General features: G+C 32.5%; 1 protein-coding gene across 2 annotated transcripts in view; it reads right to left on the reverse strand.

Annotated features, from left to right (window-relative positions):
• The window catches only part of SNTG1 (syntrophin gamma 1), a 786,808-nt gene that overhangs the window by 96,188 nt on the left and 665,681 nt on the right, over positions 1-24,939 (reverse strand). The gene's annotated exons all lie outside the window — the stretch shown is intronic.

A 24,939-nucleotide genomic window follows, 5' to 3' on the forward strand; every position in this document is an offset into this window, starting at 1 on the left:
AAATTAAAATATTTTATGGATGTCAAACAATGAATTGGACAATTCAAGTTTATTTTAATTATAGAGATTGTATGCAAGGAAGAAGTGGACTGTTTTGGTTTCCATACCCACTGGACTCTTAGATTTAAGGTCAACACATTCAATCACAATAGTAATCCAGGTAAATTAGTTACAATTAATAAGGGATCTATGTGAGCTATATTTCTTTGATGAAGAGATGTTAAAACGTCAGGCAGCAGTGTCATTCCTGCGAAGGGGAAATAGTCTAGACTTATTATTCATATTCAATAAGGCCAATGAATTGAAAGATATCTAAAAGAAAAGAAAACCATCACCGAAATTAATTTGCTATTTTCTTCAGCTATTAAACAAGGAGATATATCTCCTTATTATTGGATAGATATCTGGCCTTGAAATCAGGAAGAAATTTGTTTCAATCAAGCCTATATAAATGTGTGATCCTGGGAAAGTTATTTAATCCCTTAGAGGTATTGGCAACTCGAAGATAATCAGAGAAAGTGCCAACCTAAATGAGTAGAAGATAATTCCTCACTTGGGGATGGAGGAAGTCCCATTATCAATAAAATTACAGATCCAGTTCTTATAGTCATCTCATAAATAAGAGCTAATAAAATAATAATAATAGTATAATAAAATCCCCTCTTGGCTATATCCAATTGCTTTCAATGAATGTAAACAAATAAATTTGTAGATTAGTCCTTCTAGAAATTTAGACAAGATTTAGTATAGAAATGTTAAGCTGGCTGCTCCTGTTGCTAGAGTCATGTCTGACTTTTGATTATTTCTTTTGAGGTCATCTTAGCAAATATAACAGTAGTTTTTCATTTCCTTCTCTGTAAAGGGCTGAAACTCCAAAGAGGTGTGCTTGAATCAGACAACTGAGCACTTAATGCTAATTACCTATTCGATATGAGACAGTGACTATTAGCATATATTTGGAAAAATGGCCCTTCTCACCATTGGTGCTGGCTCAATGTTTGGGGTTAAGATAATCATAGACAAGGATTAAAGGGTGAGACAAGCCAGACTCACTTGGAGGCAGGATGAGGAGGAGAAAGGTGGAGATTCTGGACTTCAGAATAAAGAAGAGATCTTTGGCAAAACTCCTGGCAGTCAGTCTGCCTGCTTCTTCCCCTAAAATCCAAGGACTTTTACTTAACCTGACTCTGGCTGATCCTGAGGCCTCTATAAGGAGCTAGCGCAGACTTAAGGCTTCTTCAACTCTTTTAGGAAAACAGAGTTAAATGACTTGCCCAGGATCACATAAGAAGTGTATGAGGCTATATTTGAACTCAGGGCCTCTTACTCCAGGGCTGGTGTTGTATCCACTGCATCATCTAGCCACCAATTGTGTCCCTCTAGTAAATTAGAAGCTTTTTTTGAGTTCAATAATTACAGCATTTAATTAAAAAAAAAAAAAAAAAACTCATCCTTATCACTCCAGTACTTACCTCAGTGCCTTGCATATAATAGGATGCCTTTTAAATCTTTTTATTGAATTATTGTCACATAATGCAAAACTGAAACCATTGATAGAGTTTATATTTTTAAGTTCAGAATAGACAAAGCAAGAAAATCCAAATAAACTAGTGTTATCAAACCAAACAAGATCTTGATCTCTAACTTTCACAACTAAAGACTGTAACATTATAATTTAGGATGAAAAAATGTGTTTAAAATATATTGATGCCTTAGGTGTCATTAAAAACAGGCCTGGAATTCATTATATTTACATTTTTGCATTCTAAGGTCTTCTAAAACAATTTATAAACCATATGAGTTATTCTTCCTATTAGGCTTTATGAAGCAAAAATTCTGCTGTTTGGCTCATAGATAAGGAGATATGTTTTAAATTACCTTAACTTTAGCAGTTGCTCTTGCTAATTTTTTAGATCATTCTGTTTAAGGTTCAAGAATAAATTTTGCTCTGTCTTTAAAGTCCCTACAATACCAATCATATAATCATATGGCATTTGACATTAACCCAGACTCCCACCAGTAAAAACTACAACCTAAATGTTTTTTGTTTTGTTTTATTTTTTATCAATTCTGGTTAACCAACTTCCTTGTCAAGCAGTCTTATTTTCCAATATGACAACATTTCTTTCTTGTTCATCCTGCTTTTTTTGCCAATAAGAATAAGCAGAAATAGATAAAATACAAGATAATTGTCTGTCTCTTGTCATTCTCACCACAATTAACTCACAAGAGACATTATTGCCAAAAAGACAAAACTAGTCCCCAAGAAAGCGATTATGCAGTACAAAAAGTACTAAGGTTTTCTGGACCTCTGATAGGCATATGTTTAGGATTGAGAATATTTTACTCTTGTTTCATATGTACACTTTCTTATTTATTTCCCATTTATATGAAACACATTATCAATAACACAATTTATAGTACTATTTTTTCTATCTATAAACTCAAATATATCTGTTCATGAAAAGAATGGAAGCAAAATTGTTGAAAGATTCAGAAAAATGAAATTACTGAATAATATTTGGAATATAGATATAGATTGTCCTCAAAATCTTAGAACAGTTCAAGTTTTAATAAACTTAATTTGTACTGTTAGGATGGTCTGTAGATAGACAGACATATATATATATATATATATATATATATATATATATGAATTGTGATGTGAACAGGGAAAAAAAATATATATATATATATACATATACACAACATATCTGATTAGAAGCTGAAAAATGACACATACATTTCTGTTACTAAAATAATACAGAACAATACCACAAAAGTTATATATAGAAGAATTACACATGTTTAACATATATTGGATACTTGCCTATTAGGGGAAGGGATCAGAGGGAAGGAGGGAGAAAAAAGTTTGGAATATGAGGTTTTGCAATGTTAAGAACTATTATGAATATATTTTGAAAATAAAAACCTTTATTAAAAAAACAAACATTCCTACAAAAGTCTTTGACTACTATCATGTTTTGAAATTTTTCAAGCATTGATGTCTTCTATAGTTTTAAATATATCAAAGATTCTACAAGTTTTCTTCTCTTTAAATCAATTTTATTTTCATGTATTATGGCTCTGGGATAAGGTTATTCCTTGGGTTTTATCCAAACACTCTTTAATACTGAATGTTTATAGAAACAGTTGAATATCATCTCATGGGCTTTAATGATATGAAATAATCAATTTTTAATAATAATTGTATTTACTTTAAATTTTTTTAGAATCCCAGAGTCTCAGACTTGGAAGGTACCTAGGAGGTCATCCTACCCAAAATAGAGCAGGAAACTCTTTTATAATGTAACTGATCAGTGACACCAATGCTGTTTAAGAATATTTCTAATGATGTAGAACTCATTACTTTAAGAAGCAGTCCTTTCCATTTGGGGCCAGCCTAATTTTTAGTGATTTATTTCTTTTTCTCATATGTAATTGAAATTTTCTTTTCATTAGATATCCTCATTACTTATAATACTGCCCTCTAAGGGAAGCAGAACAAGTCTGATGTAAATACTTGAGGAAGGCTATTATTCTTCACCTATGTCTCCTTTTTCCCCCCAAGTAATTTCAGTTGTGCCTGATACATGGCATGGTTTCAAGTACCTTTACCTTTGTAATAATCCTCATAAAGTGCATACCACTTTATCGGTGTCTACTTGTAACATATGGTACATATGAATGCAATTTTTATATGTGGTCTGACCAACATAGAGCATAGCAGAAATATTACCTTCTTTGTCCTAGATTCTGTGTTTTATCAATAAAGCTTAAGATCAGAGTTTTTTTTTTTTTTTTTTTTTGTTATTGTTGTTTGTTTTGTTTTTGTTTTTTTTGCATGTGGTTGTTTGTTTGTTTTTGATTCTTTTAGCTGCCATGTCCCACCATTATTTTTGGGTTTTGGTACTTAAGAACAAATGTCCATTTCCCCTGTGCTAGTGACAGTTCTAAACCCAAATATAGGACTTTACTTTTGTCACTATAGAATATGATGACATAATCATCAAAGTAGAAAGACAGCAAGGTTAGAAATCTGATTTCAAAATCCTCTTTCTGACACATACTAGCTGTACAAATCACTGAAATTCATTTAGTTGTTGATATTTTTCCTTCTTTTTTGAAGAGGACAAGTGACATCACAAATTATACCCTGACTTGCACATGAATTGAAATGAGGTAAAGTTGTTACATAGTCAGCCTCCTTGTCTTTTCCTGAGTCATTGAAGTCCAATATCAAAACAAAGGGCAAGACAATCAGTGATTGTCCAAGATGCAGTGAAAGTTGACCCTGGTTTCTTTGGTGACTGGCAGAGCTCTAAGACTCCACAGCATCTGATTCTATTACTTTTCATGGCTATTGGAATAAATTTTTCTCATCTGTCTATTCTGCTGGGGAAGGTCTTCATATGCTGAGATTATACAGAAGAGTGGAATATCCACCAAGTTATAGGGAAAGTATATTGATAAAGGCTGTTTGTTCATGGGGGAGTTTCTTATACCAATAAATTAGTCCAGTCCCATTTCTATATTACTAAGGAAAGTAGAGAATGGTTCAACTGTTCTTTTTTCCCTGCCAGAATTTGAGCTTCAGCAAATAATGAGATAGTTTGCTCATTTTCTCACTACTTCAGTCTTCCTTGTTTCTGATATTTATTCATTCATTTATTAATTTGTTTATTCATTTACTTATTTTTAGTCCTTCCACATGGGAAATTCTGCAAGATACTATCAACATAATCTTGTTTCTGGTCTTTCCCCTATTGTTACCCAAATATTCACTACTACGTTTCTAGTCCCTTTCTTCCCACCTTCAAGGAATCCTTCTAGAGGTACATTTTCTTGATCTATTGGATCATTGCATTTTGTTCTTTTTGAATAAGGCATATCCTTCCTAGATTCCAACCATAAATCACATCCCACCAAATCTCAGCAATATTTAAGAGACTGGGTTTATGGATTTTTTTTGTCAATATCTCTAGTTTCATTTTATTGTCTATTCACTGTGTATTTATGTAGCAATTATCTTAGATCATGAATACTATTAACTATTCTCCTTCCTGGATGAGGTAATGAGGCATAGTAAACAAAGAAGACTTGAAAGACAGAAATTTCAAATCCTTTCCCTGTGAGAATTGGCTCTGACACTGTAAGTCACTTCTCACAGATCTTAGAACAACTCATTAAGATAATAAATTACAGAAGGAGTATTGATATCTTTTAGGAAGGGGAATTTCCTTACTTAAGAATTCTTTAAACCAGTGAAATATGGGCCAGTTCTCTATGCAAGAAAACATGAGATTCCTCTTATTGTTATATTTTTTGGCCTTTATAGCTGTCACACTGTAGAAGCTCCTTCCAGTGGTCTCTTACTTTGACTGGCCAGTTCCTGTGGAACTTTCATTATAAGGAAGGACCAAGTAGGCCATGTTTACTCCTTCATTTCTTTCCATCTCTGCTCCTGGTTTTCTGTGTTTCTTTTTCCATCATTTCTAGCACTTTTCTTGTCTTGGACCTTAGATATCATGTCTAGTAGATTTGTTACCCTGGAAGATAGTTCTGAGATAAATCTTTTCATTCTGTAACATCTTCTGCTTCAGTAACTTCCCAAATCCCTTTTTTGTTTCCTTTTATATGTTGTCTTTTTTCATTGGATATAAGCTTCTTAAGAGTAGCGGTTGATTTTTTTACTTTTTTGGGGAGGTAATTATTTGTATTTTCAGCTCTTAGCACAGTGTCTGGCACTTAGTAAGTGCTTAATAAATGCTTGTTGATTTAACTACTACATTCCTTCCCCTCAAAAAAATTCATTCTCTCTCTCTCTCTGCCTCTCTGTCTCTGTTTCTCTCTGTGTTTGCCTCTTCTATCTCTGTCTCTGCCTCTATGTCTTTGTGTCTCTGTGGGTATTAGATATACCCACACTTCATTTAATTTTCTTGTACCTCAGTTTCCTCATGTGTAAAAATGAGAAGGCTGGATAAGATTGTCTCAAAAAAATCTTCTAGTTGTCATATTCTATGACTCATTTGGTAAAGATCTTCCCAGGACAGCTTAAGGAAAGCTATTTTCCATCCCAGGTCTCTATAGAATGTCTCAGTCTTTGGCTGGATAGGCTTACCTTTCCCTGGACCCAACTTCTCTTTATTCTTTGGGAAGAACTAACTAAAATGTGCCATTCACTATGATAATCCATCTAAAACCAGGAAATTCCTGGGAGCTGTTTCCCACCTTGGAGTAGGTTATCAAAATTTCTAACTTTGTACCCAGTAACAGAACTCTATTTCTCACAACCATTACTCACAAAAGAATTGAACAAGTAGCAAAAAAAAAAAATTAAAAAAAAAAGCTAAATCATACTTATCAAACTCTCATGTATGTCACCATGTTCTCCCTATACACCTCCCATAATCTATCCTAAGTTATCCCTGCAGAAAAGAAATATCCAGCATTAATGGTAGATTCATGAGTATTGCAGATTCCAGGTCTACAATGATTTATCAAGTCAGAGTCAGATATTTGGAAGTATATAAATTCATAAGCAGAAATATGATAAATTGTGATGTGAACAGGAAAAAAAAATAAAGTTGTCTAAGATTTGACAGAATCTAAGAACTTTTCCCCTTTTCCTCACTTTTAGCTCCCTCCAGTCCTATTCATCTAACTCCATTGATAGGGCAGAAAATTATCAATTAGCTAGAAATGAAGACCTCTCCCAACCCTTAGTGGGGATGGGATTGATTTCCAGGCCTGTTATTAACAAAAATAAAAGAAGCAAATGGGGAAGGGACTGCTATCCTATGAATTCTGGGGGTTGTTGTAGATGATATGATCCTGGAAGGAAGCCATGTGCAGGGGCCAGGGTGAAGGATGAATATTGCATTTCTCTTCTCTTTCATGAGTCTAACTGATCTAGAACTTCTGGGGAAAAGAAGGGTATGGCTAGCTTGAGTCAGAAGCTTGGTGGTCATATAATGGTTGCTATAATCAAGGCCTGATGTGATGTTATTGGCTGGTAGAATGGAACTTTTTTGATAAAGAGCAAACTACAATATATTTTGTAACTGTTTACAATATGTATGTGAACATGGTAACATGTGAAATGTGTATACTTAATATGATTAAACAGCTTTCTGCATAATATATTTTATATATGCAAGACAACATGATAAAGTACATAGCCTTGAAGCCAAGTCTTCACTCTAACATGTATTGATAATGTGAATGCAAGGCAAAATTTGCTAAACTCTCAGTGCCCCGGGCATCCCTACATGATTATAAAACACAAAACAAATGCTAATGTTTCTTTGTAGCTAGAATTTCTTATACCTGGGTAATCTCAGTTTCTGTTTTCCCCTCCCTAGCACCCACCAAAAAACAGTGCTGCATTGGAATGATATGTTGCACTGTTCACATTACAAGATAAAAGGATCCAAAGTAAGCTTGAACAGCCTAGAGGATTCTGTTTATTTAATAAGAGAAAAGCTGAGTTCCTGTGATGAGGAAGCTTAAAGGAAACTTCTTGTGATCACCAGATAGGGGAAAAATGATTGAGGTCCTGGCTATGGAAACTGGATTTCCCAAAGAAAAACCCTGGAGGTTAAAAAAAAAATAAGAAAGAAAAAGAAAGTTCAAGAGTGACAAAGAAAATTGCATAACCATTTTTTCTTCTAAGTTCTGTTAAATCAGTTGAAAATCAATTGACTTTGATAGTGCCTAGAAAATAAAAGTTGATATACTCAAAGTCCTGCTTGTCAAGAATTGCCCCATGCATTGTAAACTTCAAAAAATCATCCTAGATCTTAAGTTATAATTCACACATGCCTGAGAGTTTGAGCCTGATTAATCAAGAAAGAGGGAGCTTCTAAGTCATTTCTAGTCACTGACATTGCTACTCTCTCTATCTTGTTCCTTTCTTTTCTTCTCCCTCCCTTTTTTCTCTCTAGTAACAATAATAGTTATTCAGCTTGATGGTTCTATGGATAGTGTTAGATTTTGATTCAGAAAGTCTTTAGCATTCTGTCTCAGATAATAAGTTTTGTTATTACACAGCAATTCACTTACCCTCTCTTTTTCAGTTTCCCGATCTATAAAATGGGAATAATAATAGCACTTAGCCCACAAATGAGTTAAATGTCAAGAGTTTCGCAATTATGAAAAACTAAAGAAATACTAACTATTATGTTTTTAGTGTGGCATGAGGGGAAAACAAATATATAACTACCTACTATTTACTAAGTGCTATATATTGTCTCACTTGAGCATTTTTTAAAGATTTGAAAAACTCTGTTTCCATTTTATGATATATAGTATGATATATGTAACATTATCCATATCTAGTAATTAGTCCAAACTAGCAGTTAGTAAATGTCATAAGAAGGAATTGAACCCATGTTCCTCCAGATGTCATTCCATAACCACAAAACATGGATATTATTCATACATGAATCCTAAATAATATCTATTAGTATTTAATAAAACAAAAAAAATAGGTCTTTTGTAAAATCTGTTGAATGCTCAGAATTTGAAATTGAACCACTGGTTGGGTTTCATATCAAGAGATATCATTGCTTTGTGGTTGTAACTACAAAACTGAACATCAGCCCAGGAAATGTTTCTAGGCCAGGCACATGTAAAAGTTGTAAACGATATTCTCTGAATACTGAGAATCTGTTTCAGTCTGTATTTCTTCCTTTAAAAGCCAAACACCTCCGATGAAATTCTGATTGTTACATGACAGATTTCTTTGTCCTGGTTATTATTTCCTTGCAACCTACAGCTATGTCACATTATTTGGATCTGGGCTTCTGTGTGTCCTTTAAATTATTTCCTTGGCTTTCAGTTGTTACTATCTTCTAATCTCCTTTAACATGTAGAAGCTACTTGTACACTGCATTTTTCATTATGATGGAATTCAAGCATGATGAACATTTTTCCAATGACAGTAGCCTTGTTGCTATAATAATAATAATAAATGATAATAATAATTTCTAGTATTTACATAATACTTTAAGGTTTGCAAAATTCTTTACAAACATCATCTCATTCTCCCCCCCCCAACACACAATAACCCTCCTAACAAGTAGATGCCATAATTATTCCCATTTTACAGATGAGGAAACTGGGGAGACAGAGGTTAAGTGGCTTGCCCAGGGTCACAGAGTTGCTAAGTATGTGAAGTGTAATTTGAAATTAGGTCTTCCAGCCTCAAGGTCCAGTGCTCTAGCCACTCTGACACCTAATACCTACTGGGGTATCCATGCAAAGGAACAATAATCTCAATCTCTTTAGAATATCTATTCAGTTTTAAAGCATCCTTGAGAGTTTACATGCCACAACAAAATTGTACTTCCTTTAAAAGTCATTTATGTTAGAATCTGTTAAGTCTGCAGAACTTAGTGAAGGAGTAATAGTGAGCAGTGAATGTATGATTATCCATTTATGAATCATGTGCTCTACTGCATTGCAAACTTCTTGAGAAACTATTTATGTAATCAATTGATCAACAAGCATTTATCAAGCACCTACAATGTGCAAAGTCCTGCCTTTTTAAGAACTTACAATCAATTATAACAATTTGTATTTTATTGAATATTGTCATTGTGGCATCCCTATTTAGCAAAATGTACATTACTAGGCATTCTATAAATTTTGGTTGAATGAATTAGGGTATACTTGTAAATAATTTTGCCATTAAACAATGATACCTGATAGCAAGATTAATAAAGGGAAGTTCTGCTTTCTAAATAAAAAAAAAATACCCTTGATCAATCATCCCACAGAAATCAGAATGCCTATACAAGCATTTATGTGGTGATCATAATTCACATCTTGCCTTTGACATTTATGGCTTGTGTGACTTTGAGCACTGACTGAGCCTCCCTGGCTCTCAGTTTCTTCATCTTTGGATCTACTATGATTGCTCTTTAGATTTGAAATTTCTTTGGATATGACCAAAAAAAAAAAAAATCCAGGAAGCAAGGGACTGACTGTTAGGTACTAGTTGAGTGAGAATATTCTTTCAAGTAAATTTTTGCATGTGACTTTCTTCCTTTTCTATAACCATCCTTTAGTGTCTCTGGATCCATGAACTTAAAAGTTATTGAATAACTTCAGAGCTCTTTGTAATGCTAATATTGTCACTGTAAGCAACATATGCCATTATAGGAAATGTGGAAGAACTGATTACAAGTCAACTACTCCCCCAAGGTAAATTTATAAAAATGAATTTGCATATGGCTTAAAATAACTATGTACTTGCATATAATTGATAAGACTGAAAAAGTACACAAGGGCAGGATTTCACATTATGTGTCTTCTCCCAATAGGCCTCAAGAGAAGCACAGGGAGACAGCCTAAAGCAAATACTTTATATTTGAAGAATTCAGCAAGTGCTACTAAAGTCTGGTACTTCAGAAATGGTTCAATAAAAGCAGATAAAATTGGATTTATGTCTTGGATAGTTTGAAACAACACCTCAAAGCTAATATTAACTGGGGATTTTGACTTTTTCAAGATAAAACTTTAGAAAGGTCAACAACTTTTATCATTTTACAACTTTTTTTCCCCTTTGGTGAGATATATATTCTTTGTTGATTTTTTGTCAATTATTGACTTCAGATATTTTTAAGATGGACACTACTTCTTTTCAATTAAATACAGAAATTTCCCAATATCATGATTTTATACATCATGTCTATATTTACATATCATAAATTTGTATTTACAACTCTAAGCAATTCAGAATTTTACCTTTAATCAGAATTGAAAAATTAATGAAAGCATAACATTTTTTTTTACAAAACACTTTATGTGTAGAATTTTGTGATTTTTTATGAAGATATAGGATAACCTCTTTGAAAATAAAGCCTGCTACTTTTGCAGGTGTTTTCCTGTATCTCCCTAGATCTGCCACTTACTATCTGTGTGACCTTGGGCAAATTACTAAATCTGAGCCTTGGTTTCTTATCTATAAAATAATGGGGTTCCACTATGTGACAGATACACTATAGGACAAATGTGGAGGTCCAATATTCCTAAGTAGCTTTTCCTTAATGTCAGTATTTGTGTTTTTCTTCATAGTTTTTCCTTAATGTCAGTATTTGTGTTTTTCTTCATAGTATCTGTGCCTGATAATGGAGTGACAGAGAACAACTTTTGGATGATGGCATTTCTGTGAAAAGATCAATCATAGACATAACCTTGAGCTTTTGAGCCCTTCTCTATTAGAGGACAAATGATGTCAGATATGAGGTGATTCTTCTAGAATTGTGGTACTGCCCTACACATTTGAAGGAAGTATAAATTCTCACATTCTAAAAGTAGAAAATTTATTGAGCTTTAGAAATGATTTTTTAGATCTGTTAACAGGGAGAAATAAAAGATAATGCATTCAATTTCAGTTTTTGGAAACAAGATTTCTGTGCATCATCTAGAATCTGCTTTAACTCATTTTTACATAAAGACCCCCCCTAACATTATATAGTATTAAGAATGCCTAATTTACAGTCAGAAAACCTCAGTTCAAGGTCTCAGTTTATCATTTACTGTTATATGATTGGAAAGTTACCTCACCTAAATCTTTATTTGTCTAACCTCCCTTACTTTTACCTGAATCTCATAGTTACCCAGAAATAAAAGTATATGGAATTGTGAATATCTTTCAGTGGCAACATAACTAGCCTAAGGAAACAACTGCATTCTACTTGAAAGGTTCACTTATTTGATAAAACATGTTTTTATGAAATCAAAATTATATTCTCCACTTTCAACATTAAAAAAAAAATCCTTGCCTCAGATGTAGAATGAATATTAATTAACTTGTTTAGTTATGATTATATATTTATAAACTATGTCTGCATTTTTTTCTTTAAGCATGGAAAAATCCAGGATTATGTTTTATGCATTATGTTGACATAAATCATTATGGATGAATCTTTACCAACATCAAGCAACAGATATTTTCAAAAAATGAACCCTATACTTATTGACAAGTATTTCAATTTTGATCATATGTTAGATATTCCAAAAATTATTTAAAAGCCAATCTAAGTGTGGCTAAAATTTTTCTGAGAAGATATACATTATTATGTCTTCTATGAGATTAGAAATTATAGCAATTTACAAGGCTGTATATTTATTTAAACATTTAGCTATCTAAACAAAAGCTTTATTATTTTCTCTCTTAAAAGGTTACTGCCCACCACTATGGCAATAGTATGGTAGAGTAAGTAAAAGTATGGTAGAGGAGTAAGCAGTGGTAAGAAGTTGATTCCTCTAAAGTAGTGATGATATGAATTAAGTGTGAGTAAATTATAGGGTGCTACCTGAATAATAAAAGAGAAGGATTCTTAATGGTACAAAAATTATATATCAAGAAAGTAAAGCAGAATGTCATTTATTATTTTTAAAGCACATACCAAACTTAGTTAACATGAAAGGAATACATTAGGAGTATGAAATAGCATATAATTACTGCAGGCCCAGTTATACATGGTCACACTTTGGATTTTTCTTTTCCATGTGTAGCTCAAGTCATTTTCTTAATTATTATCAGCGAACCAAAAGCAAATTATTAACTAAAGCAAATAGTTCTCTTCTATAGTTAATCGTATGTTATTATTATCTATGCATTTTTAACAAAATGGCCAGCTACATTTTTGAAACATTCATGCTCTTTACTCAGGAAATTTGTTCAGGGAACATAAACTAGAGAACTTGGAGATTATCTGATAAAAATTCTTCCATTTAACAGATTATAAAACTGTGGCTCAGAAAGGTTAAAAAGTGTTTAAGTTCATATTGATGTTAAGTAACCAATTTAGGATTGTATCCAAGGTTCTTTAACTACAATCTAATCTGCTTTGACCAAATTACAAAAATGCATGACAATTCAATATTTAATTATAAGAAATACTATTGTTAGAATCTAATTATTAGAAATACTATTTATTTGAAGTTTTAATATTTATAAATCTCTTTACTTAAGCTCTCTTGTTTGATAGATTCACATAGGTGAGTGTCTATGCCGAAGACAGGGGGAAATAGATGAGGTTTTACTTTGTAAACTTCTTGAAGGAAGAAAGTGTTTCTTTAATAAATCAGTAGTCACCAAGTAGGTTTAACTAAGTGATACAGTGGAAACAGTACTGGTCCTGGAGTCAAGAAGAGGAATCGTCCTGAATTCAAATCTAATTTCAGATACTTGTTAGCTACACAAGCTTATTTAAGTCACTTTACCTGGTGTTCCTTAATTCATCATCTGTAAAATGAATTGGAGAAAGAAATTGCAAACCAGTTAAGTGTCTTTATCAAGAAAACCTCAAATGAGATCATATAGCAACAGACACAACTGAAAAATGACTAAACAATTGAAAATAATCAGGCCTTTTTTAAGAGCTTATTATGTCCAAGATACGTTACCAAATACAAAAGAGACAGTTACAAAACATTTTCTATCCTCAAGGAACTTGTGTTCTTTAGGGGAAGACAGATGTGTTTGTGTGTATTAACATCAATATGAACTTAAACACTTTTTAACCTTTCTGAGCCACAGTTTTATAATCTGTTAAATGGTATATATATGTGTGTGTATGCATGTATGTAAATAAAATTATGATGAGGTCCTTGGTAGCTAGTTGGACATTGGTAGAGTCTGAAATATTGTAAACAATCTGTAAGCCAAGCTACTCTCTGAGGCAAGCAAGGAGGAGCAATGATATAATTATCTTAGGGTCCTTGCATTAATAAAATCATTAAGATTCCATAGTTTACTAAGTTAAATTAGAAATTATGAAGTCCATTCTGGAGGTTATATTTCCTCTATAAAAGAACTTACTCTTATAGTAAACCACACATTATCTCCCCCTGCCACACACACATACACAAATACACAGACTCTAATTCCTTTTTAATATTGGCTTAACCCCAATATAGTATACCTTATGTAATGTGGGTTCAGGAATTTACCATGTCTTAATGGAGTCTTCCTTCTTAATGACATTTTCTTCCATTTGTGCATTCAGCTAGGGAATCTAGTTCTTGTCTTTCCCCCTTGTTAATTGCTAAAAACCCTTATGGATTTAGTCCATCATTAACAGCATAATAAAATCTTTGCATCTTGATTCGGAGAAGGCCTAAGACTACAAATTCTTTTGAGCAATCTTGCAACAATGGCCCATAACCCAATATAATTTGTGGAGTAAAATCTTTTTTCCCCATCATTTGGTGGCTAAACCTCAACTAATGTAAAGAAATTAAACACAAAATAATTCAAATGGAAAAATCTTGTGTATGAGTTGACATTTAAATTGAGCTTTGAAGGAAACAAAGGATTTTAAAAAGTAGAATTGAGGACAGTATTTCTAGAAAACTCATCAAAAGAAAAACTTTCTAGTTATTTTTAAATAGCTCTTGATGTGCTTGTATTGATGCACAGAAACAGGAAAGGGATTATTATGGGTGAGAAACATTAAGAGGATCATTTATCCAAGAACAGAGCACAAAAAGAATTAAAAAAAAAAAAGAAAAAACAAAACCTGGTCCTTTTATAGGAAAGGGGGGGAAGGGAATAAGCACCTACCATGTACTAGGCCTAATGCTAAGTGCTTTATATTCATTTGATCTTTAAAATAACCCTGTTAAAATAAAATAAAATGGTAGGTCCTGAGGCATATAACAATTAGGTGATTTGTCTATGGTCATGTAATTAGTAAATGTTTGAATGAAAAATTTGAACTCAGGTGTTCCTAATTACAGGGCTACTGCTCTGTCCTCTCTGCTTACTAAACTGTCTCTAGTAGAATCCAGGTCATGAAGGGGTTTAAATGACAAAGATTGGGGAAAATAACTGCTTAAACAAGAGTTGGCATACTCACACCTATAGAACAGTTTGCTAGACATAGCAACAGTTATGTTAAGTCAAGTAAGTGCTTGACATAGGAGAATATTCTATCCTCCTGGACCCTATCATTTTTGGGTTTCTGTGACACAGTTTTCTCATGATTATAATCCTATTTGCCTAACTACTTCTTGTTGTTTCTCCACCCCTCCCCCATTTTCCCTCTCCTCCAGAGTAGTTTATTATCATGTTTAAGTCCCAAGCTTCTGTTCTAGGTCTTGTCTTTTGTCACCTCAGTTTCCATGTTTTTTACTAGTATCTCTATGACTCTTAGAGCTTTTTCTAGCCTGAATCTCCAGAGTACCAAGCCCATAATATCATCTTACTATTATACATTTCAAATTGAATATTATATAAGCATGTCAAAAATAGCTTAACCAAAGAAGCTTCATTAATTTTCCCTCTGAACCTGTCCAGATTCTGAACTTCTCAATTTTCCTTGAGTATACCACCCTTCTTCCAGTTACCATGACTCTCCCACTTTCTCCATAATTGAGTCAGTTGCCAAGTCTTTTCAATTCTACTTTTCCAAAACACTCCTAGTTCTTCCTACTCATGTGGCCAGCATTCCAGGCCAGATATGCATTATTTCTCATCTGAAAATGCTGTAGTAGACTCCAAGTGATCTCTCTCAAATAGATTCTTTTTTTCTTTTGGGGTGGGTGGAGATATGGGAGGAGAATGGCAAATAGGAGAATCTGAATATATGACATATATAAATATATGCAAATTTTAAAATAATTTTTTTATTTTAAAAATGCAAAAAAATACATCATTTATATTGGAGGATTATTAATGTGTAATGATCATAAATTTAGAGCTAGAAGATATCTGAAATATTTCTTGTTTCAACACCATTATTTTATCGATTTGGAAACTGAGGCAGAAATTGTTACATTACTTAGCTAAGGTTACCATAACAGTGGAAATAAATTTAAACTGAAGCAGCAAAGATCCAAGTAGGATCTATTTATTAGTTAGGCTAGCAGTAGTCAATAATTGGAGTCAATGACTTTTCAGTAATCAAAGACCCCAACAGAGAGGAGAGGGATTAAAAGAATGACAAAGAATACTTTGAGCAATATAGGTGTGTTTTATGATTGGTTAGAAAATTTAAAACCCTTTGATATCAGTTTGATATTATGATTGCTTGAACCTCTCTTTCTGAAACCCCCTTAACCATAAAATTTGTTTTGGATCACAAGACTAAATGATTATTAGTCAGTCATGTCTGACTCTTTGTAACTTCATTTTGTTGTACCAAAGTTCCCTTTTAATGTTGTGACCCAGTTTCTCCAATTGTCCTATTTAGTTATTCTGCTTCAGGTTATAACCTTTCCTTCTTAATATTTGATGAGATAAAGGTCTACCTCAGTTGTTCTGCCCCCAAACCCCAGGCTATAATCATTCCCTCTTAAATGGTTGATGAGATAAAGGTTTTATATCTTTAGGTTATAGACATTCCTTCTTTAATATTTGACAGGATAAAGGTTTATCCATTTTAGATATCATTAGAATATCAGTAACTGTGGTGTTTTCTTTTATATAATATATAATCGTTCTCTGTGAGCAGGTTTCTTGGGGAGGTTTTCTGGAGGTAGCCTTAATTTCAGTTCAGAGTAATAATCACCTCAAATACAGACAGCTGATAAAATCCAAATATTTATTTTCTCCTTCAGAGTCTTGTCTCCTTGCTTGGGGCTCGGTAGCTTTCTGAAGAGCCTTTCAGACCAGCCTTGGTCTCAGTGGGGGAAGTGCAGGAGGCTAGCTACCACAGTGGTGTGAGATGAAGTGAATGAATTTGGTTCTGCCTCCCACTCTGAACTGATGCTCCTCCAGTCTGAATCTTTTCAACTGAAATCTGCTGACTGAGCTCACCTGTTTTTATGCTCTCTCAAAGGTTGACTCCTCCTCTGAGAGAATGCGTTTCTGATTGTGAATCTCATACAGAAGACTGACTTGTGAATTTCCCAAAAGCATGAACTCCAATGAGTACTTAAATCATTAGTGAGCTAGAGAATGCTAAATTACCATGCTAAATTAGGCAACTGACTTATCACTTTGTAAGGATTCTAACAAGTAACCTCCCTCCATTGTGTCATCCTAGGGGTCTCCCCCAATTAGGTTATCCCCACCCAGGTACCTCCTCCATTGTGTTGTTGTTCTTGTTATCCCATAAAAGGCTTACCCTCTGAGTACTTCGGGACCGGACTCTTTGAGATGATAGTCTTGTCCAGCCCTGGGACCAACCATGGATCCATTGGTCCCAGTATTTCTCTCCATTTAATAAACTATTGAATTGGTCTCTAATCTCTGTCTTGCTCATTTTCTTCCACATTACACTACTTCCAACCAAAACTGAAAAGTAGATCCATTATTATAGGTGAGGGATCAAGCTTAATAAGGTTTGAAAGAATGAACTCTCAAATTTTTATTGTGAGAATCTACACCTCAGAAATTGGCAAGATTACAAATCAGGGGCTAAATTATTGTTTTGTTGATTTTCTAGATTTTAGAAAATAATGAGAAAATTTTAGTAATGAACATTAAACATAAAAGGTGAATGCATTTTTTTTTCTGCCTATAGAACCAGGTGCTAAATATTTGTCAACACTTCCCTGAATGTATTCTAAAGGTACTGTGTTATTTATCACAAACCTTTTTCACTTAATTTATTACTGATTGTCTCCTTGGCAAAATATATTAAGAACCATGGCAGAATTAAAATACAATTTTGATGCATGAGGGGAAATAGGAAATATCTGGCTGTGTTCCAAAGTTAGAATCCAAAGAGATAAAACAAAAGAATATCTATCTATCTATCTATACACACACACATATACATATGTATGTATATGTGTGTATATGTTTGTACACACAAATATATAGATAGATAGATACAGATACATAGATATTGATATTTTCCTGTGTGAAATCTTCCTTGTTTCTCTGTCTCTTTGACTTCCTTTTGATTCAGTTGTTATTTGAACAACTTCTTTTAATCTCTGACTGAAGGTAAATTGTGACCTAGAAATACCCTTAAAAAGATAATTTAATACAAAATACTAATCTAAAATAAAATTTTAGAGGTGAAGAAAATTATAGAGGTTACCTAATCAAACACATTCAAAGAAAAAATTCATTAAAACACATTTGAGAAATTTTCATCTAGATTTTGTTCAAAGAAATCCAAAGAGAGGGAACCTATTAGCTCCATTGATAGAACCCATTTCATTTTTACATCATGATAATTATCAAGATGCTTGTTTTCTCTCCTTCCACATTTCCCACTTGAAGTCCATTGTTATTAGTTCAACCCTCTGTGGAGTAAGTAATTCAGCTCTATTCCTTTTTCAGTGAAAGTCTTTCAGCTATTCATTTTCCCTCTGAAGTATATCCTCAATTTAAAGCTTTCTATTTCTTTCTCTTGATCCCCTCATGATGTTTTAATAAGTGAGACCCATTACATTCTTGGCTGATCAGCTTTAGTTTAGGTTAAGGAGTAGAGGTGGGGTATTTTGTAATAATTATTTTAAGTTTCAATCTACTCTCTCTGAGACTAAATGAATCTTCAAAGGGAAGATTGTGTCTCTGATTTGGAAGGAGTTAGATGAATGTTGTTATACTACAATCCTTGCTGTACTTTTTTTTTGCTACATGTAGTTATTAGGTGATACAATGATTAAAAGACTGAATCTGAAATCAGGATAAACTGGAATTAAAATTCAGCCTCAGATACTATTCATGTGAATGTGGGTAAGTAACTTACTTTCTGTTTGTTTCAGTTTTTTCATCTATGAAATGAGGGGAGAAATTGGCTTCCCAGAATTATTGTGACATTAAAAAGATAATCTACTATTTATAAAATATTTTTGAAAGCTTAAAGTACTATATTAAGTTGTTATTATTAAGTTGTTTTTCAACAATATCCAGCTCTCTGTGAGCCCATATGGGATTTTCTTGACAGAGACACTGGAGAAGTTTATGTCATTTTCTTTTCAAGCCCATTTTATAGATAAGGAACAGAGACAAACAGACTTAAGAGACTTGTCTAGGGTCATTCAGCTAGTAAATGTCTGAGGCTGGATATAAATTCATGGAGAAGTGTCTTCCTGACTCTAGGCCTGGCACTGTATCTACTGTGTAAACCTACATATTTTTCAGTATTGTGAAAATGATTGAAATTAACTGGTTAAGTGAAACTGGGAGAAATTTACTTGTTAAGTGATATTAGGGAGCACAAAATATGGGAGTTTATGAATGACAGTACTAGTAAAATCTCATAAAATACTTTTTAAGTCTCTTTCATGTAATTGTCAATGGATTCTTTCTATTTCTACTTTGTTCTCAGTTTCTAAGAGTCGAGATAATTTTCTAAGATATTTTGCTATATGAAATTTAGGTTTTGATTTTAGTTCACTGTGTTCAGATTCTTATTTTTTTCTCTTTTATTTTTTTTCTAGGTCAATTATTTTGTTATGAAATACCTTATATCTTCTAAGTTTGTGTTAATATTTCTCATTGTCTAAAGGAGTCATTAGCTTTTATCTGGTTGATTATAATTTTCAAAAGTGAATTTGTTGCTAGTATAGGGTTTTGTACCTCCTTTGCCAAAGTTGTGTCCAGGTCTTTCTCACATAGTTCCCATTTTGTCCATTTTTCTCCTCTAACACTCCCATTTTATTTACCAAAACAAAACCCTTTTTGAATCTCTGGCTTTATCTCTACTATATACTATAGTTGAATTCTGGAGTCCAAAATATATTTTTATTTGAGTTTTGCTTAGAAATGTTGTGCATTCAACACCTTCTTCTGAATTTATGTTTTTCATGGCTCTGTCACCATGATAGCATTTTTTGTATCCCCTCATTTTTTCTTCCTCCTTAATGGACATAACATTAAAGCCTGCCTCTGCACACTTTTGGAGGGAACATTATGGCTGATTTGGTTGCTTTCTTGGCATAGTAAGTATTACCCAACACTTAATTTTAATAGTCATCCAGAAGAGACAATTAGCCCAAAGTAAAGACATTTATTTACTAAGATAATACTAATAATAGTAGCTACACAATATTACTTCTTATGCAAATACACATCGCATCACTTGGTAGTATATTAATGAGCTGAAAATATGCTAGCAGTGAGGCATATATGTAAGAAACTAATAAGAACAAGGCCAGTGGATACATATATGTGTTACATTTTGTTTAACATATTAATACTTTGTTTACCTTGCTTATCTAACCCCTATTTTTTTTTTTTTTGTGATTATACCAACTAGGTTGAAGGAAGAATTAACTTCTCAAACTATATAAGATCTATTTGAACACTGTTAAAACTGAAATATCATACAGATTTATTTTTATTAATTTTACTTTAATTTCATTATTACAGCTTCCTTTATATTTATGTAGAGAAAAAAATAGGGACAAAATCTATGATATGTTTATTACACTGAACTTTTAAATGAAGAAACAACCCCTACCAATTCATGTTGGTATCTTTGACAAACTTCATATTTTATATTTTGATCTGGTTATTGGTAGTTGAAGGTAATATAAAATTATGGAATACTACCCAGTGCTATACTAATGAAAAAGATATAATAATATTAGTTATTTGTTAGAAACTTAGTTAGGTTTTGGACTGGTTAATGAACTAGACACAATAAATAGTAACTGAGAAATTTATATGAATATGAAAATAATTGATGAGTAGAATTTTCCCATGATTTGGTCTTGGTCCTTTGCAATTTCATGTTTTAAAGTCAATGAGTTGTAGAATGATAGAAATGGCATGATTATCAAGTTAGATGGCACAGAACTGGGAGAAATAAGCCAATGAAATAGTTTTTTTTTTAATGGAATTAAATATAACTTAACACATATACATGTGAAATTCCTTATGGTTTGAAAATTAATTGTGCAACTATAGAAAGCCTAAGACATGGCAAAAAAAAAAAAAAAAAAAAAAAAAAAAACAACACTTAAATGGGAAGTTTTAGCAGCTTTTAACAAGTTCAATTCAACTCAACAATAAAACATGGGATTCCTCCAAAAGAATAAAAACTAACTTCTAATACAATATTAGCTAATTACTACATTCATAAAGGCATGGTGATTTAAAAAAAGTTATATATGACAATTCTGCTATACTTTGCCTTGGTCAGACCATACCTGGAATATAATGTTTATTTTCAAGTAGTTATTTCAGGAAAGACACTGACAAGCTAGTGCAACCAAGTGTGGGTTTCAAAAGTATTGAAAAAATTGGAAATCATGCCATATGAGAATTGGTTGAAGAAATGAGGGATGAATTTGGACAGATTTTAAGAAAATATGATTGCTATCTGCAAATATTTAACAAACTGCCAAGTGATAAAGGAATTAAACTTGTTGAGGTAGCTAGAGATAGAACTAGGAATAGTATTTGAAAGGTTAAAGGATAAGATTTTTTATTATATAAAGGAAAACTTTCCAACAATTAGAGATACTGAAAAGTGGAAAAGGTTGTGTCAAGAAGTGGTAAGATTTCCATCATTAAAGGTCTTTAGTTATCTAAAGGCTGAATAATCACTTGCCAATTATGTTGTAGAGAAAAGTCATGTTTATTCATCAAATATCAAGCTCTGCTTTCCCTTCCAATTCTGAAATTCTTGGTTTCTTTCTTCATTTAAAGATAAGACTCAACTCTTTGATGGCAGTGATATTTGTTAAGTCTTTTACATTAAAAAGCTTAAACTAATATAAATTCTGCTAACCTAAAAATGACTTTAAGAATGACAATGTTGATATCTATCAGTTTGAGAATGGCTGAATGAGTTACGATATATGAATGTAAGGGGATGAGATGTTATTGTTCCATAAGAAAAGATGAGCAGGCTGAAAAAGTGGAAAGACTTACAAGAACTGAGACTAAATAAAGTGAACAGAACTAAGAGAACATTGTACACATTAAGAACAAGAGTATGTGATGATAAATTGTGATGGACTTTACTCTTTTCAGTGATTCAAGGCAACTTGAATAGACTTGGGATGGAAAATTCTATTGGTATCCAGAGATACAATTGTGGAGACTTGAATGTGCATCAGAGCAAAGCATTTTCACCTTTGTTATTATTGTTCTTGTTTGTTTGCTCATTTTTTTCTTTCTTGTGATCTTTTTTCCTTTTTTGATCTGATTTGTTTTGTACAACATGACAAATGTAGAAATATATATTTTAAAGAATTACACATGTTTTACCTAGATCAGATTCCTTGCTGTCTTGAGGAAGAAGGTAATAAAGAAGAGAGGAAGAAAAAATTGGAACATGAAATATCACAAAAGATGAATGATGAAAACTATCTTTATATGTATTTGTGAAAAATAAAATGAAATTGGAAAGCAAACAAAATAAGAATGACAATTAGTGAATTTAAGAGAGAAATAATTTGCCATTTTCAACACATTATTTGGCTCTCTGGCTGTCTCTAGATATGTCCACCTTTTGTAAAGTGCAAAGAGATTACTGTATTTTCCTTCTTCATTCCAAATTATCATTCTTTCATTAGCCAGGTAAAAATCAAAGAACATAAATTTTCAGAGAAAGTCATTGATGTGAATAGAAATCATTTTTTGGTTCTTTTTGTCTAGCAATATATGTCATTGAAGTAGAATATAAACATCATGTTATATTATACTTCTAGGTTGTATCATACTGAGTACTTGTTTTTTATTCATCTTTTCCCAGCTTTTTTTTTCCTTTTTAAAAAAATTTGAGCTTTGCTCTAAGGGTGGAAGGAACACTGTTTCAGGTTTCTTGTGCCTGTAGCTGGCAAGACTAGGTTGTTTACCTGGTTAAATGGTTAGAGCAATTTCCTGCTTACTTTGCCATCTTGGCTCCCAGAAGTGTACAATTATGTCTATATCTAATAAATAGAGAAGTTACCTGATATAAATTTTATCTTTCCTCTCTTCTACTGTCCTTTTCAAATGGTGCAAAAAAAAAAAAAAAAAAAGAATTCAATTGAGAAAGAACATGGAATAGATGGAAGCAGGGAAAGAGGTAAACTGAATATGATTAAAAACTTGCCTGGATAATATTGAGTTCACTCTATATTCTCATTGTCAATATTGCTGAACATATTATGACATCAAATGCTCTTTCTTGGTAAATAATTTTTAAAAATTACAAGCCAATAATGGAAAATTGGGCTTCTTTAATCAGAGTAATTATAGAAAGAAATCCCTCTGGGAAGAAGAGAACACCAGCTTTCTTGTTTCTATGAGCTTAGTTCTCAAAACCAACATTTTAGTTCTACTCAGCATTTTTCTATTCACTATCAGTATGTTTGAGTAGAAGAAAATAATCAATAATTGCTTTTGCCTGCTATTTATGAAAGAGACTATATTCATTTTAGTTAGAAAGGGTAACAGATATGAAGGAATGGGGGGGGAATTGAAAAAAAAAAAAACAACAAAGTATTTTTTAAAAAGTTTGGAGAAGTAGGGCTACACTGATGTTTCTGTTATTTATGTACCCTTTCATGCATTCCATACCTTTAGGAAGATTTTTTATTTATAAATCCATTTGCTTATGACTCAAAGACAGAAAAACTTAAACTGATAGGTGTAGCATTAAAGAACTAATTTTCAAAATACAAGGACTTGGATTCAAATACTGCCTCTGACACACCTGATAATATGATATTAGGGAAATTACAGAAACTCTCAGTGCCTTAGGAAACTCTTAAAGAATATGAATATAAAATTATTAAAAATAATGATAATAATAATTAATTGAATAATACTAATATTGGTAGAAAATTTCCTCGTGGAAGATCAATGAAATCTATATTTTAATTACTTGAATTTCAATCACCAGATTGTGATATTTTTTGACATACAGGAAATTCACTTATATTAAAGAAATACTTTATTATCAATTAATTTATTTATTAATATAACAAGAATTTTCACAATATAATATGACTGCCACCAATACAAAAGAAAAAAAAAAAAGGTTGCACATTAAATCAGAAATCCAATATGTACAACTTGTTATCCTAAACTGATATAAAATTTATGATCATTATTCGAAGGAAATATGAATAAATTCATGTCGCTTAGCCTCTGTGGCCCTTATTTACCTCATCTGTAAAATGCTGGATTGGGGTAGTTGACCTTTAATATTCTTTTCAGCTCTAGATCTATGAATTCATGAACACAGGGGACATAGCAAATGCTTTGGTTCCACACAATCCTTAAATATCTTTAAATGTGAATGTTCATCATGGTGGAGTGTGATGACTAATGGTAGAGATTATTGCGATTCCTTTTACTGCTTTGGACTTTCTCCTTGTCAAATTTATTTGGACTCAACCTTCATTTCTCACTAAGTGTTTTTGCCCCCTAGATGGAAATACAATAATTTTCTTAGCATTTACCAACTAATCAGATTCACTAACTGCTTCCTGGCTCCTTCTGGGAAACTTGCCAGAATACCCATGGTATGAGTAAGCACATAGTGATATACATTGTTTGAGACATTTGTATCCTCATTATCCTCAAGCTGTACAAGTCACAAAAGTTGAAAATCAAGACATCAATGGCTTTGATCTGTCTTGAAGATAGAGCAATAAAAGCTTTAGGCTCTCAAAAAAATGCATGTAAGGCTTTTAAATAGACTTCCCCAAATTTATTTGATTGCTATAATGATGCCTCTGATGTCATTAAGAATCACAATGCAATAAGACTACCCATGGAGTCAACACATGTATGTAATAATTCTTTTTGTTCCTTTCTGAATTTGATTTTGTAGGTCTGACCTTTGAATTTCATTTAAATTAATGTTTTGCATAAATATACATATGTTGAGTACATGTTATTTTTGTGTGCATGTCTCTGTGTGTGTTGTATGTGTGTGTGTGTGTGTGTGTGTGTGTGTGTATGTAAGAGAAAAAAAGAGAAAATGAGTGGGGTAAGGGATGACAGAGAAAGACAGGAAGGGAGAGAATTTCAGTAATACCAGAAAGCTCAGCTCTCAAACATTCATCTGTGTT

The sequence above is a fragment of the Sarcophilus harrisii genome, chromosome 1 (assembly GCF_902635505.1).
Source record: "Sarcophilus harrisii chromosome 1, mSarHar1.11, whole genome shotgun sequence".
NCBI classification, from domain to species: Eukaryota; Metazoa; Chordata; class Mammalia; order Dasyuromorphia; family Dasyuridae; genus Sarcophilus; species Sarcophilus harrisii.